At 44.0% G+C, this 19,037-nt stretch overlaps 1 protein-coding gene across 4 annotated transcripts in view; it reads right to left on the bottom strand.

Annotated features, from left to right (window-relative positions):
- Nucleotides 1-19,037, bottom strand: part of LOC130284490 (sodium channel protein type 2 subunit alpha-like) — a 232,654-nt gene that overhangs the window by 143,792 nt on the left and 69,825 nt on the right. The window contains exon 1 of one of the 4 annotated variants that reach the window (XM_056534886.1): nt 14,118-14,266. The exons of the other annotated variants lie outside the window; for them this stretch is intronic. The gene's annotated coding sequence lies outside the window, so the exon portion shown is untranslated. Of the gene's footprint in view, nt 1-14,117; nt 14,267-19,037 lie in introns of those variants that run through there. 4 annotated transcript variants of the gene reach the window in all.

Genomic DNA, 19,037 nt, shown 5'->3' with positions numbered 1-19,037 from the left:
GCAACCATTGGAGGGCATTTCTTTCTTCAATGGGAATATTCATGTTGGCTTTCGGATAAATCAGGGCTTTGACCTCCTGTTTAACTGCTCTTTGGAAAAGGTCTAGGCTGCTGCCTGGAGTAATCGGGGGTTGAATTTTGATTTATTCCCTCCCTGAAAATATTCTTCTTTTATACCTGCAGTGTGAACAGTGTCACCTGCTAGTTCTGCCAAACACTTGGTGACTTCTACCTCACTAGCAGAAAACTTGGAAACTATAGAAAAACCAACAGGACTGATATGACAGGGCTTATCACCTTCTAAGACTCTTTCTGTTGCTGTTACAAATTTATTGGGGGCCAGAGCAGAAAAAAACTTTTTTAAATTCATTTTTCTAACTCCCCTAAAGAGATCTATTTCAAAATTTTCATATTTGAAATCCTCTGCTAACCCGAAATTCAAGCCCCTACTGAGGGCTGAAACACACGCGTCCGGTAATACTACATCAGTCAGGTTAACTACTAGTGAGGGGCTAGGTTCTTCTTCCAAGTCACCGATTTATCCTTCTTGGCTCTCCTCCAAAGATTCCGGCGTGGATCGTTTTCTCCTCTGCCCTCTTCCCCGTCCGGTTCGACGCCTAAAGGGATCTGCGGTTCATGTTGAAGAGGCACTTGTGTGGAATTCCTCTCGTCCGAATCTTCCGTTGGAGTAGTGTCCGACTCCGTGGTTAGGAAGTCTGAATGGGTGACTTGAAATTTCCTTTGTGGGCTACTTCTGAACTTTTCTGATTAAAGTGCCAAGATTTACCTCCGCTACCTTTGTTGCCTTGTTGTTTATTCCATGTGAACACCATTCCCTGTTCGAAATCGACTTTGTCCCAAATATATTTGTCTTTTTTAGACTCTTTGAGTATTATCTGTAATTGAGAAATTTTCTTGCATATATTTCAGATATTGTGTCTCCGATACTTTAGTCTGGAGTTCTGCTTTAGCTTGCTTGAGCTCTGCTGCAGTAATTTCATAGTCCTGTTGTGTTTTCTCCAAGACTAAGGTTTGTAAGTTCAGAGAATGGGCTAGATGTGCTGCATCCCATTACCTAAGGAACTCAGGATCATTTGTCAGGAGGCCAAATGGATCAGCAGATTAGATGCTGCTGGTCCTATGGGCCTCAATGACAGAAATGAATTGAATGTCTTTCTCTAAGCCAGGTAATGTTGATTTTAACATGATATGTATGTTGGTTTAATGATATTGTTTATGTGGTTTTCCATGGTAACACACCTGTACTTAAGTCACGTACCTGTAGCAGGATGTGGTCACCGAGTGTGCCTGAAGAAACGCCCATCGGCGTGAAACGGCACCATTGTGCTTCGGTGAACGTCCCTGCCACACTCCTCTGCACGGTTTACACGGGGATTGTCTCCAGAACCACTCATATCTGTACTCCAACATAGCCAAAGTTGCACCCCCGCTCCACCCCGTACATTCCACTATATACGTCATAGATCAGGTTTCTACAGCAGTGCCCAGATTCCCCGTTACCTCTTCCACGTTTTGTTGTTTGCCTGTTTCTTTCTGGGACTGTGAGCATGCTGGAATCGTATTTCACCTGATGCAATCATGGCTTCTCCGATCCAAGAACAGATGCCGGAATTAACCATACATGCTGGCAGAGTGGAGGCAGGGACGTTGTTCCATTCCTGTGAGCTTATCGACGAACTTCAAATCATCAGCACCAAGTCCCTGGAGTACAAGATCTCCAACTTAGCCGATAAAGAATGCAGGCTTTTTTGGACTGTTCATTCACTCAGAGCATATACAGAATGTGAACGCACACCTAGAGGGTTGAGAGCTTACAAATCGCCCTCACAGTTCACAAATGATCCTGAGTTCCTTAGGAAATGGGATGCAGCACATCTAGCCCATTCTCTGAACTTACAAACCTTAGTTTTGGAGAAAACACAACAGGACTATGAAATTACTGCAGCAGAGCTCAAGCGAGCTAAAGCAGAACTCCAGACTAGAGTATCGGAGACCCACTATCTGAAATATATGCAGAATTTGGAGAAGAAAATTGCTCAATTACAGATAATACTCAAAGAGTCTAAAAAAGACAAATATATTCGGGACAAAGTCGATTTCGAGCAGGGAATGGTGTTCACATAGAATAAACAACAAGGCAACAAAGGTAGCGGAGGTAAATCTCGGCACTTTAATCAGGAACCTAAGTTCAGAAGTCGCCCACAAAGGAAATTTCAAGTCACCCATTCAGACTTCCTAACCATGGAGTCGGACACTATTCCAACGGAAGATTCGGACGAGAGGAATTCCACACAAGTGCCTCTTCAACATGAACCGCAGATCCCTTTAGACATCAGAGGGAAGAGGAGAAAGAGATCCACGCCGGAATCCTTGGAGGAGAGCCAAGAAGGACAAATCGGTCACTTGGAAGAAGAACCTAGCCCCTCGCTAATAGTTAACCTGACTGATGTAGTATTACCGGACGCGTGTGTTTCAGCCCTCAGCAGGGGCTTGAATTTTGGGTTAGCAGAGGATTTAAAATATGAAAATTTTGAAATAGATCTCTTTAGGGGAGTTAGAAAAATGAATTTAAAGTTTTTTTCTGCTATGCCCCCCAATAAATTTGTAACCGCAACAGAAAGAGTCTTAGAAGGTGATAAGCCCTGTCATATCAGTCCTGTTGGTTTTTCTATAGTTTCCGAGTTTTCTGCTAGTGAGATAGAAGCCACCAAGTGTTTGGCAGAACTAGCAGGTGACACTGTTCACACTGCAGGTATAAAAGAAGAATATTTTCAGGGAGGGAATAAGTCGAAATTCAACCCCCGATTACTCCAGGCAGCAGCCTAGACCTTTTCCAAAGAGCAGTTAAACAGGAGGTCAAAGCCCTGATTTATCCGAAAGCCAACATGAATATTCCCATTGAAGAAAGAAATGCCCTCCAATGGTTGCCTGCTCAGCGAGACATTTTGGTCTCAAAAGCAGACAAAGTGGTCGTATGGTCCAAGTTGGACCACGACCGGGAAGTACATAATCAGCTTGGCAATGTTATGGTATATGAACCCCTTAAAGGAGATCCGATGTACAAAGTTCAAGAAAAGGTACGGGTACTGCTCAGGAAGTTCACTGACAGAGGCGTTATTTCTGAGACCACTGCTACAAAATTATACAACACGTCCCCCAAAAAACCACACTGGTATATTTTGCCAAAGATTCATAAGTTGGTGAGCCAGCCCCCGGGATGACCTATTGTCTCCGGGATTGGCTCACCGACTGAATTTTTATCCAGCTATTTGGATTGGCTTCTTTCTCCCCTGCTGACCCACATGCCGACATATTTAAGAGACACTGGAGATCTCATCAAAATTCTAAATGATTTTGCGTGGCAGGAAACCTTTTCCCTGGCGTCTTTTGATGTTGAAAGCCTCTATACCAATATACCACACGATGTGGGTATAGAGGCGATAAAAGAGGTACTTTTGGAATCTGACAAGAGTTCCGATTTTTCGGACTTCGTTACTGAGGCTCTGAGGGTAATATTGGAGAATAACGTCTTCCAACATGAGGGTAGGTGGTACAGACAACACCAGGGTACGGTGATGGGTACGCCCATCTCCTGTACCTTTGCAAACCTGTACCTCTCGATATTTGAGAGGAAATACATCTTCTCCACTAGCAACCCATACATTAGATACATCAAACTTATTCTGCGGTTTGTAGACAATGTATTCATAGTATGGGATGGAGATGCCAAACTGTTTACTGATTTTGCCCAATATCGTAATCATAATGAGATGAACATGACCTTTACTACCTGTTTTGGGGGAGACTCCTTGGAATTTCTGGACACCAGGATCGTGATAGTCGATAACCAATTGGTAACCACAGGATTCAGGAAGGAGACCTCCAGGAATGCTCTTCTTCACTATGCCAGTTCCCACCCTGTGCATGTGAAAAGGAGCATTCCATACAGCCAGTTCCTTAGACTTAAGCATATTAACAGCAGTCCCGAACTATACGAGCAACAAGCAGAAGAGCTTAAAACTAGATTAAGAGAAAGGGGATACCCTAAGGATACAATTGAAGAGGCATACATTAAAGCTAAAACAAAATCACAACATGACTTACTGTATCATGCAGGTGATAACATTAACAAGAAACAGAAATTTTGTTTCTCCTTCGATAATACCCCCCTTAATTCAGTAATTAAACGTGCCATCTCCAAACACTGGTACATGTTGGAACAGGATGAACACCTTGCCCAATTTGTAAAAGAAGGTTCCTTAATAACTTTTCGCCGGAATGTTAAAAGAAAAGATGAAACCACTCAAAAAATAGATAAAAATTGGCTAGAGAAACTGCAACCAAGAGGTAATTAGTGTTGAGCGGCATAGGCCATATTCAAATTTGCGATATTTCGCGAATATATGGAAGAATATTCATCATATATTCGCTAAATTCGCATATTCGTAATATTCAAGTTTTATTTTCGCGTATGCGAAAATTAGCATATACAAAAATTAGCATAAGCGAAAACTCGCATATGCGAAAATTTGCTTATGCACATTTTCGCATTTGCGAAAATTCGCACGCCAGTCTCACACAGTAGTATTAGAGCCTTCTTTACACCCCACAAGCTGGAAGAAGAGAGGGGTGATCACTGTGATGTGTACTGGGAAAAAAAAAAGACAATATTCGTAATTACGATTACATAGTGCTATATTCGCAAATTCGTGAATATGCGATATTTGCGAATAAAATTTGCATTGCGAATATTCGCAAACAACACTAGAGGTAATTTCAAATGTCACAACTGCAGCATATGTAATCATAATCTGGCAGTTCCCCACATGAACATAGGTGGTAAAGACATAATGGTGAAAGAGTTGATTACTTGCCAAACTAAATATGTAGTCTATGTCATGATTTGCCCATGTGGGTTGTTCTATGTGGGAAAGACAGAAAGAAAATTATATATCCGTATTAAGGAACACTTTAGATCATTAAAGATAAAAATAGGAGCGACTAGGTTTATATTACACATGGAACAGGTCCATGCGAACAACGCTAAATGCGTTAAGTTTGCAGGGATTGAGTGCGTAAAATTCCACCCGAGGGGTGGGGATAGAAAAAAAGACTTACTCTGTCAGGAGGCCAAATGGATCAGCAGATTAGATGCTGCTGGTCCTATGGGCCTCAATGACAGAAATGAATTGAATGTTTTTCTCTAAGCCAGGTAATGTTGATTTTAACAGGATATGTATGTTGGTTTAATGATATTGTTTATGTGCGTTTCCATGGTAACACACCTGTACTTAAGTCACGTACCTGTAGCAGGATGTGGTCACCGAGTGCGCCTGAAGAAACGCCCATCGGCGTGAAACGGCACAGTTGTGCTTCGGCGAACGTCCCTGCCACACTGCTCTGCACGGTTTACACGGGGATTGTCTCCGGAACCACTCATCACATGTACGCTGCTACATAATGAAATAAAGAAGTTCTGCTGACCGGGTGAGTGCACTGGCTTCTTTTCTCTTCGTTGTTTACCCCCTAAAATATTCACCTAGACCAAAAGTGAGTACTTTGAGTCCTTTTTGTGTGGCTGGAATGGTTACAATTTAAGTCAGTGGAAAAATTTTAATTCTCTTTTTTTTCACAAATGCATAATTTATGGGCCATATTTTTTGTACATTGCTTCTGAAAAGTAGAAAATGCACCCCATGTTTTATTACGCTGTTCATCCCGTGTTCGGTAATACCCCTGCTTAGGCCATATTTGGTTGCATGGCCACAGGGTGGGACTCGGAGAGGAGCACCATTTGGATTTCAGGATTCCATCATACAAATTATAGGCCACACTTCATCTTGCAAAGCATTCTAGCTGTCAGAACAATACTGCACCCCCAGATTTGGCCCTACGCCCCCTAAAGTATTCACCTAGAGCAAAAGTGAGTATGTTGAGCACTTATTGTGTGGCTAGAATTATTTCACAATCAGTGGAAAAAAATATCAATTAGCTTTTTTTCCCCAGAAATTCTTTATTTGTGGGGCATCATTTTGGTAAGTCACTTTTGAAATGGAGGAAATGTGCCCATATTTTATCACGCTGTTTATCCCAGGCTGGGCAGTACCCCTACTTAGGCCATATCTGGTTGCCTGACCGCCTGGTAGGACAAAGAAGGAGAGGAGCCACCTTTGGCTTTCAGGGCATCATTATATGAATTATATACCCCACCCCATGGCTGCAAAGATCAGAGCTGTCAGAACAATACTGCACCCCTACAAGTGTATTGGCTGGACCAGGGACCGCTCTGATCAGCCCTTGGTCGGCTAGCAGTGAAGTGCGGCTGTCTGTGACAGTTAAAGGGGTTATCCAGGAAAAAACTTTTTTCTATATATCAACTGGCTCCAGAAAGTTATACAGATTTGTAAATTACTTCTATTAAAAAATCTTAATCCTTTCAGTACTTATGAGCTGCTGAAGTTGAGTTGTTCTTTCCTGTCTAAGTGCTCTCTGATAACACCTGTCTCAGGAACTGTCCAGAGTAGAAGCAGATTCCAAACCTCTCCTACTCCTGTGCAGTTCCCGAGACACACAGAGGTGTCAGCAGAGAGCACTGTTGTCAGACAGAAGAACAACTCAACTTCAGCAGCTGATAATTATTGGAAGGATTAAGATTTTTTTATAGAAGTGATTTACAAATCTGTTTAACTTTCTGGAGCAAGTTGATATAAGTGTAAAGGTGTATATTTAATATTCTTACCTGCGGGTCATGTGACCGGGTTGCAGAACTCTATGGTTTTTGCTAAAGGACCTTTGGTGGTTTTGGACATGTGATCACCCACAATCCATTGTAACGGTGAGTGACAGCTGATATGGACCAATCCAAAACGGCCAACCCCTGCCCATATAAGGGAGCTGCGCCATTTTGTCTCTTTCTTGTTTCTGTGCTGCCAAGCAATCAGCATCGCCTTGGGTTGCTGATTCTGGATGAGGTAGGACCTCCGCAGCTTACAAGACAATTACTAGGCCTAAGCCTTGCGGCCTAAGCCTGTGCTAGAGATGGATAGTTCAGCCTAAGCCTGTGCTAGAGACGGATAGTTCATACAATTCCCCGCTATCTCTGCAAGATCTCCGGACCTAATCAAACCCCTAAATCTGGCGGATCTATGCAAATATAATCCTCTAAAGCTAAAGAGAACTATCCGGTCCTAAGCATCTGTCAATCACTGCTGTGCTGTTTAAATAGACTGTTACCGTTATTGTAAATACAGAAAATCTTCAGTAAAGTTTTAAGTTCAGCACTGCTGTGGACAATCTATTTATTTCACACTCACCTATCGCTCTTGGGAAGGGTGGCGATAGGCCCAGCATCAATACAGAGTTTTAACACTCACCCTGGCATCACGAGTGACAAGGGTTAACAGCGCCCTTTATAATACTGAACAGCAACACCCCAACTACCCTACACCCCCAAAAGGCTTTCTTCCTCAAGTTTACCACAAAGCCTTTTTGGCGTCTGACGAACAGGATTCGGGTGTGTGCCTGCTGCTGTTGCCACTAGTGAAACTGTACTCCCCCCAATATAACAGACTTCATTAATGTGTTGTAAACAGCATTATTGCGTACGAGAGCAGTGCGTGTGGTGCAAGTTGCAAGGGGGCCACGCGAAAAGTTAGGGGGAGGCAAAAATTTATGCACAGCAAGAATGTGTAAACTGCGAAATGAATACATGCTACGATCCTCTGGTCTGGTCGGCACAGGAAGAGTTAACCTGCTACCAGAGAAGCGCGCCAAAAAGGCCCGCGCTTTGCCACGTCCCGCCCCTGGGCGTGACTATCAAGTTGCTGTATCGCAGCCGAAAGGGAACTTGGAAACAGAGTAGTTGTTTCTGGGAGGACAGGAATTCGGGGCTGCACCGATGACGTCCTTCCTGCCGGCCGCCATTTTGGGGAAGCCCAATATAAAAGACACCATGCACAGCGACCTCTTTAGTCTGCACAAGGAGCCGAAGAGTACAGACATGGAGGAGAGCAGCGTTCCACGTGGTGAGAACAGCAAAATGGCGCCGGGACAGCGGAAAGTTGTGGCAGTCGCAGCCCAACTATTCCAAGACATTGCCGACCGTCTGCAGAGGTTGTCACTGGACAAAGAGGGGGCCTGCAATCTTCCCCCACTGCCCGATGACGATGATGACTGGCCGGACACACCTCCAGCGGAGAGCGTAGGGACACCTGGAGGTGCATCACCGGTGAGATTGTCCCCTCACGACAGAACTTGGGGCTCGTGGGCCGAGATCCCATCGGAGGAGTCTGCAGTGAGTACCCCGCCAGAGGCGGCCTTGTCTTCCTCCTCCAGCCCTGAAGCTGAAATACCCCAATCCAGATTGCCAAGTGCACGACCGTGCTCACCAGAGTTGCCCCAGTGGATTTTTGGGGACGAGCCGGGACTCATCGAGTATATGCATGCGGTTCTACAACCTTTACCTGGGAAGCCACTCCCACCAATTCCAGCCGCACAAAGGGAAAGGGCCCGTTAAGAAACCGAGCTGGCTGAGTTGATGGACAAGTTAAAGGCCTGACACAGAGAATTGTACACCCCAAATCATGTGCATTTGCCTCTTGAAGAAATAATTTGTTATCAGGAGAATACTAAAGAGATGGAGGCACTCTACATACGCAAGTGGGATCATCCCTGAGAAGGGGAGGAGCCTTTAGAACGACGAAGAGCAACTGTGGCCAAGTTCGACAAGGTCAGAGGTTATGGGACACTCCACACAGGGCAAACCATCCTCGTAAACCGCAGTACAGAGGCCACATCTTCACAAAAAGTTCTACTCTCTGGAGGTGGGTGAGATAGTGGAGTACACCCCCGTCCAGAGCCTGCATGGAGAATGGGCTGCAGCGGTCACAAGACCAACGGCCCCAACACAGCTTCCCTTCAAATACTTTCCGTCTACAGATTGGGAATCGGATCCCTTCAACTTGAGGCCGAAATGGTTTGCTCCTGATGCCTCAACCACCGTACTCAAGGAGGAAGAGCCTCTACAGCATCAGTCATCTTCTTCCTACAGCCAAGTGCCAAGACCTGCTCAAGACCAAGAAAGTAGGCCCAAATTGCGGGCACCAAAGACCGTACCTAGGCCCTCTCGGAGAGTTTGCCTCCTGCACAGGTACCAACGAAAGTGCTTTGGTCCACTCCTGATATGGAGATGAGGCTAAAACCTTATGCATCAACCTTGATCCCGACCAGTAAACCTCTGGTCACTTTGAATCCTACTGTTACCCATTCTACTCTCACCAATGTGGTATGGGAGAGTTACATTAACTCCTCGCCTGCTCCAGATGTTGGGAGGTATAGAGGAACTACGAGAGGCACAAGAAGAGTTTAGAGGAATATTTTCTGAAGGACTGTAAAGTAATGTCTATTGTTTGTCTGTGCTAACCACTTTTGTTTTTCCAGTAACCAAGTTCAAGACATATGTGCCTAGCAGGACTATGCTAAGACTGTTCCAGTTCCAAGTTCAGCAACGTAACCATTAAGCTTTGTGCCTGACCATCAGGTCAAGAGACTCCTAGCCAGTAGGAGATTCGTAAGTTTTGCGCCCGGTTGATTTGTGGCAGCCGTGAAATATAGACTCCTAGTGTAGGTGGACTGCAGATCCTTACACGTCAGTTTGTGTATATACCTCTATATTTATGAGACTTTCTTGCTAAAAATGGCACTTATCAGGTGTATGCGCCTGAACCTTGTTGGAGTGTTAATAAATATGTAAGTCTGTGTAATAAAAATGTATATGGTTCTTGTACACAGAAAAGATAGCTTTGTATCTGTGTACATAAAAAGTAAGTAAGTGTTGTACACAGAAAATGCCCGCTAGATGCACACTAGATGCGTGTACACTAAAAACAAAAAAACGTAAATAATTCTTGTATACATGTAAATACAAATATATAAAAATACTAAAAAGGTGTTTTAGTAGTTGCTAAATAGGTGACTCTCCCGGCTCCTCCGAGAATAGCATTCCAGTCGCCAATCGCTAGCACCTGTCTCAACAAAAATAACAGGGTAACCTACCCTTAAGATACCAAGACTAACTTTTTAGCAGTACTTGCACACATAGTACTTATCCACTTAAATGTACTACCTCAATCTTCTTCAGTACATACACAAAATAAAAATATGTCTCACACTCAAGAAACACTTTAGGAATTGTAGCCTATTGATATTCAATTCCTGTCACTGTTAGGTACACTCATATTTCTCTTCTCTTTATTACTTGTGTGAGATGCACTACCTGGCCAGTAGATGCTCTTGCGAGCTTAAAATAAAACACTGATTTCTAAAGGTAACCTAGGTAGGTTGTACTGTTGTGTTCTAGGGGTAAGTAGCGTGTAGCCGATAGACCCTAGTAGCTAACCTTATTGGTAGAGAGCCTCAAGCTAGCCAATATACCCTTTTTTTGTGTACTAACAGGTGACTCATCGTGGCAAAACAAAAAATAAATGTGGTGAGATTTCAAAAAAGTTTTAGTCAGCTTGAAACTAAAGGTATAGAGAGCTGTACTAATGTCTAGTTAGCCTATGTATAGAGAGCTATAAAAATGTCCAAGGAGCTAGAAACTAAAGGTTAGATAGCTTCATCAATGTCTAGCAAGCTTCAAAATGTATAGTAAGCTTCATAATGTCTAGATAGCTTTATAATGTCTAGATCGCTTTATAATGCCTAGATAGCTTCATAATTGTCTAGTCAAAATGCTAGTCAGAGTATCAAGAGGATTCAAAGGTGTCTAATGTTTACTCACATCTTTGTCAGGATGTGTATTTTAGTTAGCAATCCTGTCCTGGTCCTAGTCCCTCTGCCTTAGGGGACAGGCGTCGGGGTCGACTTGTTTTAAGTAAAGGGGTTTGTGGTGTCCCGGTACCGTATTACATATGTTACCTTGTGGTGAGGTCCCCAAAGTCAGAGTCCCTAGGAACAACGGGGGTCCTCTTCCTTAGTTAACCCCTTGTCACCCCTCAGTTAGCTATAATTAATGTAAATATAAGTGCAAAGGTGTATATTTAATATTCTTACCTTGTTTGCATCGCAGGACCTGCGGGTCATGTGACCGGGTTGCAGAACTCTATGGTTTTTGCTAAAGGACCTTTGCTGGTTTTGGACATGTGATCACCCACAATCCATTGTAATGGTGAGTGACAGCTGATATGGACCAATCCAAAACGGCCAGCCCCTGCCCATATAAGGGAGCTGCGCCATTTTGTCTCTCTCTCTCTCTTGTTCCTGTGCTGCCAAGCAAGCAGCATCGCCTTGGGTTGCTGATTCTGGACAAGGTAGGACCTCCGCAGCTTACAAGACAATTACTAGGCATAATCCTTGCGGCCTAAGCCTGTGCTAGAGACGGATAGTTCATACAATTCCCTGCTATCTCCGCAAGATCTCCGGACCTAATCAAACCCCTAAATTTGGCGGATCTATGCAAATATTATCCTCTAAAGCTAAAGAGAACTTTCCGGTCCTAAGCATCTGTCAATCACTGCTGTGCTGTCTATATAGACTCTGTTATCTGGACTGTTACCGTTATTGCAAATACAGAAAATCTTCAGTAAAGATTCTGCAAGTTTTAAGTTTAGCACTGCTGTGGACAATCTATTTATTTCCCACCACCTATCGCTCTTGGGAAGGGTGGCGATAGGCCCAGCATCAATACAGAGTTTTAACACTTACCCTGGCGTCACGAGTGACAAGGGTTAACTGCGCCCTTTATAATACTGAACAGCAACACCCCAACTACCCTACTCCCCCACAAGGCTTTATTCCCCAATTTTACCACACACATTATATATATATATATATATATATATATATATATATATATATAGACAGAGAGAGATATAAAAAATTTTTTCCTGAAATACCCCTTTAAAGTTTCTGATGGATATATCTGTCATGTTGTGGGAATAAGCACCCACTCATGGCCAATATATCCATCACTGGGTGTTTAAAAAAAAAACAAAAAAAAAAAACAATAATAATCTAGAAAAAACTGGTTTATTTTGTTGGAAGTGGGGGGGGGGGGGGGGGGATTGGGTGATAGTCCCCATTCATATTGCATTTCTGCAGTATAGGTGTCCGTTGTCATGTCGAAAAAAGGATGCTGCAGCTGTCTAGCTCAGTGTGTCCACTCATGACTGCTGGCAGGAAATCCGCCGCTATGAGTGGACACACAAAGCTACCCAGACGTAGCAGGGAGCTCATTATTGTGACTGCTGGCGGGCATCTGCAGCATGTAATATGCTGCGAATGTGCACTGTGTGATCCTACACAATATGCATTTTTATTTTTCCTTATATATATATTTATTTATTTATTTAATAAATGTATTTTTATTTTTCATTAAATCTTTTTACATTGTTTTTAAACATTTTTTTACACTTATTGTTTTTACACTTTTATTTATTTTATATTATTTTTTTTACCCTTTTTTATGCTTTGGAATACATAGTACTCCAAAGCATTGCAGTTATATGCTGCCTGCTAGTTTTACACTGGCAGGCAGCATATCTAGACGTACCTCTGGCACGTCCTGACAGGCAATAACCGGGGCAGACCTGGGGGTCCTACAGAAGAGAGTCAGAGGGAGCCTCCTCCCATTGTCAAAACTCCTTACAGCTCGCGGTCGCTCGCGGACCCCGGCGATCTGACATCTTATCCCCTATCCTTTGGATAGGGGATAAGATGTCTTGGGGGCGGAGTACCCCTTTAAACTGCCAGAACCGAACTTCGGTCCTGCAGTGCGGCAGGGTCCCGGCTATGTGTTACAGCCGAGTCCCTGCCACGATCTCGTGGGTGTACTCGGCAGCACCCACGAGAACCATGGACATGTAAACTCTTCCCGATGCGGGAACGTACATCCAGCCTGGACGTGTATAAATGTCCATGGTCGTTAAGGTGTTAAAGGGGTACTCCGTTGGAAAACAAATGTTTTCAAATCAACTGATGCCAGAAAGTTATACAGATTTGTAAATTATGTTCCTATAAGGATCTTAACCCTCCCAGTACTTATCAACTGCTGTATGCTCCAGAGGAAGTTGTGTAGTTCTTTCCAGTCTGATCACAGTGCTCTCTGCTGTCCATATCAGGAACTGTCTGAGGCAGAAGAGATTTTCAATGGGAATTTATTTCTGCTCTGGACAGTTCCTGACATGGACAGAGGTGGCAGCAGAGAGCACTGTGGTCAGACTGGAAAGAACTACACAACTTCCTGTGGAGCATACAACAGCTGATAAGTACTGTAAGGATTGAGATTTTTAAATCAAAGTATATTACAAACTAGTTTGTGGTTTTAATCAGTAAAAAAAAAAAAAATAAGTCAAGGAGATACGTTCCCTTTGAAGCATAAATCCAATGTTGTGAGCCAGCACAAACTTCAGCTCCAGCGTGGGGATACGCCGGCCACTGTATTATGCTCAGCCAAGTTCCGCGCACAAGTCACGTTCATCAGTAAAGGGCTCATAAACAGAACTTCCCTGAGCTTAGTACGGTAGCCTCCATCTTCCCGCGCTGGAGCTGAAGATTGCATGGACTCGCAACTTTGGACCTGCTCTTTAATAGGTGATCCTGGAGGACAGGAGACTGTAGGATGATCCTCTTGGAAACGGGCCCTGACAGGAGCATAATGACTATGGGCAGCTTTACAGAGAACAGATATAGAAATCATTAAGATTTAATGTTACTCTTAATTACGGCTATAAAACGTCTACGGATGTATTAGTTGAACGCAGAGTCTCCGCCATACCTGAAAGAGTTAAACAACCAGACACTTGGCTAAACTAATTGTTTGTATGAGACAGCCCCAAGAGATCAACTCCACAACAAAGTCATTATGGCAGCTGAGCCTGTTCTACATTGCCTTTCCATATACAATGAAGAGGGAGCTGTTGCTTAGGACAGTATTTTCCAAACATGGTGCCTCCAGCTGTTGCAAAACTACAACTCCCAGCATGCCCGGACAGCCAATGGCTGTCCGGGCATGCTGGGAGTTGTAGTTTTGCATCAGCTGGAGGCAACCTGCTTGGAAAACACTGTCTTAGGATGATAGGTCTAGTTTTAGACACTAACCTTTTAGATTGTCCCCCATTTCGGTCAACGCCTGACCAATTGTTTTGGCAGGAAGCTGTCCAATAATGAATCAAATTTGGTCCAAATATTTTTAAGCAATTTGCCTCATGAGGACCTTTATCGAACGACCATATTAGAGACGTGGAACAGTCAAGAAGGAAATTAGAGCCTTTCTGGTAACCTAGGAAACCATCGTAGGAAATCTTGAGGCCTCGAGGAGTTATGGAGGCTGCCCACAAAAAGTTCCTGCAAAACACTAGATACTTTCTGTTGTTTTTTTTCTGATGTAACCTCGGTTATACTTTAGGGACCGTGAGGTAAATTTATCAAAATTTGTGCAGAGGAAACACTAACCAGTTACCCATGGCAACCGACCAGATCGCCACTTTCATTTTTTAACAAGGCCTCTAAAATATAAAAAATAAAAGAAGCCATCTGATTGGTTGCTAATATGGACAACTGGTCAATGTTTCCTCTGCACAGGTTTTTGATAAATCTCCCCCATGACAGCAAGCCATGGGGGAAGAGGTGCAACATTATTGGGTTAGGTACTTCACACAGTGCGCCCATAATACTTGAAAAACTTAATATAATGGAGCCATGACAGAGGAATCTCCCTTCTCAGCTCATATAGGGGAGATTTATCAAAACCTGTGCAGAGGAAAATTTGCCCAGTTGCCCATAGCAACCAATCAGCTCGCTTCTTACATGTTTAACAAGGCCTCTGCAAAATGAAAGAAGCGATCTGATTGGTTGTTATGGGCAACCCAGCAACTTTTCCTTTGCACAGGTTTTGATAAATCTTCGTACCTAACCCAACAATGCTGCAGAAGATATAGGTACATGCATAGATGTATCTATCGTTCATGAAACAGACATATCCTATATAAAAAATAATAATAGATAAATAGAAAAAATGCTCAGCTCACCTGGGTGTGCACGGCAACCTCTGATAGCAACCTTAAATCATGTATAGACAAAGCCAGCACTTGCGGATAAAAACATGAAAAACTTTAATGTAAAATATCCATAAAAATTTAGGAACGGCAGGGCAGCACAGGACATACAAAAATAGAAAAATAGCGTCAACTTTTGTAGGTCCTGTGCTACCCTGCCGTTCCTAAATTTTTATGTATATTTTTCATTAAAGTCTTTCATGTTTTTATCCGCAAGTGCTGGCTTTGTCTATACGTGATTCAAGACATATCCTATGTTTGTCTACAAGAGGAGTGCCCCTTTTTGTGCTTACAAGAAGTGCGCAAGTTTTACAGGTGGGATTCATGCATTTAGCATCAGAAAAAAAGGCCTAGTTCACACATTGCCGATTTGATCAATTTTTTTGCATCCATTTATTAAGGCCCGAAATAGCAGTGCATGGCAAATCTTGATGCAATTTTTATTAGTGATTTTTAACCCAAGAGCAATTTTTCATATTTGCATTTTTTTTTTTCTTCTCACCTTTTAAAAACCACAAGACAAGGTTCACACTGTGGAATTCCTTTTTGAAATTCTGCAACAGAGTCCCATTGCTGCCGAAGGAATTCCGCTGCACAGTCCACATTACGCAATTTCAGCAGTAGATATTCCACCGGTGCAATTCTTTAGACGGAATCCGTGTGAAAGACATTGCCGTCTGTGGGGCTGACAATGTCCGCACAGTCTCAGTGCACACAGAATCTCTGACAGGAAATTCCTCAGTGTGAATCTAAACCATAGTCCTTCAATCTTCCACCTACAGACCCATAGGAGGACTTGTATAATGCAAGTACTTTGTAATGACATCCAAAAAAAAAAAATATATATATATATAATTATATATATATATATATATATATATGCATATATATATATATATATATATATATATATATATATATATGTGTAATTTTTTTAATATTATTATTATTATATCTATTGTGGGGCAAATAAAATAAAAAAAAATGTAAAAAAAACAAAACAATTTTGCAACTTTGCAACTTTTGGGGTTTTACATTTCTATACAGTACACTTTACAGTCTAAAATGACATGTTATCTTTATTCTATAGATCAATATGATTACAATGATTTTATATAGGTTTTATAAACCCTGGTTGTCAGAGTTATCGGCGCTCCATTACTACAGGCTGTACAATCATATGAAACAGAGGCAGGAAGGGGTTCCCTACATCCATCCTCTCAGCTGGTCAGGACCCCGCTATTTCACCATGGTGGTCATAAACAGCTCCACTGAGCTACTGGCTTGTGACTTCCCTCCATGCACCCTGACCGTGACCAGGGCATACATGTAAACTGTCAGAGTCACTGGTAGAGAAGGATCTGGGTGTACTTGTAGATCACAGACTACAGAATAGCATGCAATGTCAGGCTGCTGCTTCCAAAGCCGGCAGGATATTGTCATGTATCAAAAGAGGCATGGACTCAAGGGACAGGGACACAATACTCCCCCTTTATAAATCATTGGTACGGCCTCACCTGGAATATGCTGTTCAGTTTTGGGCACCTGTCCATAAAAGGGACACTGCGGAGTTGGAAAGGGTGCAGAGACGCGCGACTAAACTAATATGGGGCATGGAACATCTTAGCTATGAGGAGCGATTAAAGGAGTTACAATTGTTTAGTCTTGAGAAGAGACGTTTAACCTCTTAAGGACCAATGACGTTGTGGAACGTCATGGCACCCTGGGCTTTAAGGACCAATGACGTTCCACAACGTCATGGCATTTTCCGGTCTCTGCCGCTCGCCGGGCAGAGATCGGAACTGGATGCCTGCTGAAATCCTTCAGCAGGCATCCAGGGCAAACGCCGAGGGGGGCCATGTAGGCCCCCCATGTCGGCGATCGCCGCAAATCGCAAGGGAAATCGCCCTTGCGATCTGCGGCGATACCGGGCTGATCGGGTCTCTGGGACCCGACCGCCCGGTAATTTCGCATGATCCCGGCTGTCACACACAGCCAGGACCATGCTGGAGCCTAGGAGCGAGGTGGCAAGCCTGCCACCTCCTCCGATCCCCTGCGATCTGTCGGTTAGTTAACCGACCAATCGCAGGAGGGGGGGCGGTTACTTCCTCCCGTCCTGCCCGGCCCCTTGAAGTCCGGAGAGGACGGGAGGAAGACCGGAGGACGCGGCGGGGGACGGGGGAGTGCTGGGGACCGGCCCCGGTACTTACCTCGTCCCTGAAGACCCGGATCCAGACGATGAAGATGGCGGCGGCGGAGACAGGTGAGTAGATCTTCAGCCGCGGTCGGGCCCTTTACAGCAATGCACGTCGCCGTAAAGCGACATGCATTGCTGTAAAGGGACCCTGTAAACTACAACTCCCAGCATGCCCAGACAGCCCTTGGCGTCTGGGCATGCTGGGAGTTGCAGTTTTGCGACATCTGGAGGTCCACAGTTTGGAGACCACTGTGCCCTTCCAGATGTTGCAAAACTACACATCCTCAGCATGCCCTTACTGTCCAGGCATGCTGGGAGTTGTAGTGCTGTAACATCTGGCCCTTCAGATGTTGCAGAACTACAACTCCCAGCATGCCTGGACAGTTTTGGCATACTGCGAGTTGTAGTTTTGCAACATCTGGAAGGGCACAGATTGGGAACCACTGTATTAGTGGTCTGCAAACTGTAGTCCTCCAGATGTTGCAAAACTACAACTCCAAGCATGCTGGGAGTTGTAGTTCGGCAACATCTAGCTCTAAAGATGTTGCCGAACTACTACTCCCAGCATGCCTGAGAATGCTGGGAGTTGTGGTTTTGCAACAACAGGAGGCACACTGGTTGGGAAACATTGTCTGTTTCCTAACTCAGTGTTTCCCAACCCGTGTGCCTCCAGCTGTTGCAAAACTATAACTACCAGCATGCACTGATGGACTGTGCATGCTGGGAGTTGTAGTTTTGCAACAGCTGGAGGTCCCCCACCCCCCCCCCCCCCCCCCACTGTGAATGTACAGGGTACATTCACATGGGCAGGGGGCTTACAGTGAGTATCAGGCTGCAAGTTTGCGATGCAGCAAATTTTGCGCGGCAGCTCAAACTTGCTGTAATCCCCCGCCCATGTGACTGTACCCTAAAAACACTACACTACCACAAAATAAAATAAAAAGTAAAAAACACTACATATACACATACCCCTACACAGCCCCCCTCCCCTCCCCAATAAAAATGAAAAACGTCTGGTACGCCACTGTTTCCAAAATGGAGCCTCCAGCTGTTGCAAAACAACAACTCCCAGTATTGCCGGACAGCCGTTGACTGTCCAGGCATGCTGGGAGTTTTGCAACAGCTGGAGGCACCCTGTTTGGGAATCACTGGCGTAGAATACCCCAATGTCCACCCCTATGCAAGTCCCTAATTTAGGCCTCAAATGCGCATGGCGCTCTCACTTTGGAGCCCTGTCGTATTTCAAGGCAACAGTTTAGGGTCACATATGGGGTATCGCCGTACTCGGGAGAAATTTCTTAACAAATTTTGGGGGGCTTTTTCTCCTTTCACCCCTCATGAAAAGGTGAAGTTGGGGTCTACACCAGCATGTTAGTGTAAAAAAAAAAATTTTTTACACCAACATGCTGGTGTTGCCCCATACTTTTCATTTTGACAAGAGGTAAAAGGGAAAAACACCCCCCAAAATTTGTAATGCAATTTCTCCCGACTACGGAGATACCCCATATGTGGGCGCAAAGTGCTCTTGGGGCGCACAACAAGGCCCAGAAGGGAGAGTGCACCATGTACATTTGAGGCGATTTGCACAGGGCTGGCTGATTGTTACAGCGGTTTTGACAAACGCAAAAAAAAAAAACCTCACATGTGACCCCATTTCGGAAACTACACCCCTCACGGAATGTAATGAGGGGTGCAGTGAGAATTTACACCCCACTGGTGTCTGACAGATCTTTGGAACAGTGGGCTGCGCAAATTAAACATTTTGTA

Source organism: Hyla sarda, chromosome 8, assembly GCF_029499605.1.
Source record: "Hyla sarda isolate aHylSar1 chromosome 8, aHylSar1.hap1, whole genome shotgun sequence".
Classification (NCBI taxonomy): domain Eukaryota; kingdom Metazoa; phylum Chordata; class Amphibia; order Anura; family Hylidae; genus Hyla; species Hyla sarda.
The sequence above is the reverse complement of the archived record's forward strand: the minus strand, read 5'-3'. Positions and strand labels throughout refer to the sequence as shown.